General features: G+C 37.5%; 1 pseudogene; it reads right to left on the bottom strand.

Annotated features, from left to right (window-relative positions):
• LOC101352315 (C-type lectin domain family 7 member A-like) overlaps nucleotides 1-1,055 on the bottom strand; it is a 14,851-nt pseudogene that overhangs the window by 11,454 nt on the left and 2,342 nt on the right.

Raw genomic sequence — 1,055 nt, 5'->3', positions numbered from 1 at the left:
AAAAGTATTTGCAATGAAGAAGTCATTGGCCTTGTAAAATTCTATCATGTGATCTCCAGCATCATTTCTATCACCAAGGCCATATTTTCCAACTACCAATTCTTTTTCTTTGTTTCCAACTTTCCCATTCCCATCACCAGTAATTATCAATGAATCTTGATTGCATGTTTGATCAATTTTAAACTGTAGAAGTTGGTAAAAATCTTTAATTTCTTCATCTTTGGCCTTAGAGGTTGATGCATAAATTTGAATAATAGTTGCTGTATTAATTGATCTTCCTTGTAGGTGTATAGATATTATCCTGCCACTAACATAGTTGTACTTCAGAATAGATCTTGAAATGTTCTTTTTGACCAAGAATGGGACGCCATTCCTGTTCAATTTGTCATTTCTGACATAATAGACCATATGACTGTCTGACTCAAAATGACCAATACCAATCCATTTCAGCACACCAATGCCTAGAATATTGATGTTTATGTGTTCTATTTCATTTTTGATGACTTCCAATTTTCCTAGATTCATACTTCGTACATTCCACGTTCCAATTATTAATGGATGTATGCAACTGTTTCTTCTCATTTTGAGTTGTGCCACGTCAGCAAATGAAGATCCCGAAAGCTTGACTCCATCCACATCATCAAGGGGGACTCTCCTCTGAGGAGGCAACTCTTCCCTGGTTGTATTTTGAATGGCTTCCAACAAGAGGGGCTCATCTTCGAGCACTATAGCAGACAATGTTCAGCTGCTATTAATAAGGTTTTCACTGGCCAGTTTTTTCAGGAGTAGACTGCCAGATCCTTCCTCCTAGTTTGTCTTAGTTTGGAAGCTCCACTAAAACCTGTCCACTAAGGGTGACACTGCTGGTATTTGAAATACCAGTGGCAAAGCTTCCAGTATTGCAGCAGCACACAAGCCACCACAGTATGACAAACTGACAGACGCGTGGTGGAAATCATCTGTTGTGGAAAAATTCACACTGTATTATGTATTGTAGCTAATCTAGAGATAATTTTTCTAGATTGCTTACAATACGTAATACAGTGTAAATGTTA

This window comes from Trichechus manatus, unplaced genomic scaffold (assembly GCF_000243295.1).
Source record: "Trichechus manatus latirostris isolate Lorelei unplaced genomic scaffold, TriManLat1.0 scaffold00182, whole genome shotgun sequence".
NCBI lineage: Eukaryota > Metazoa > Chordata > Mammalia > Sirenia > Trichechidae > Trichechus > Trichechus manatus.
Note: the sequence above shows the minus strand (reverse complement) of the source record. Positions and strands in the feature narration are given on the sequence as shown.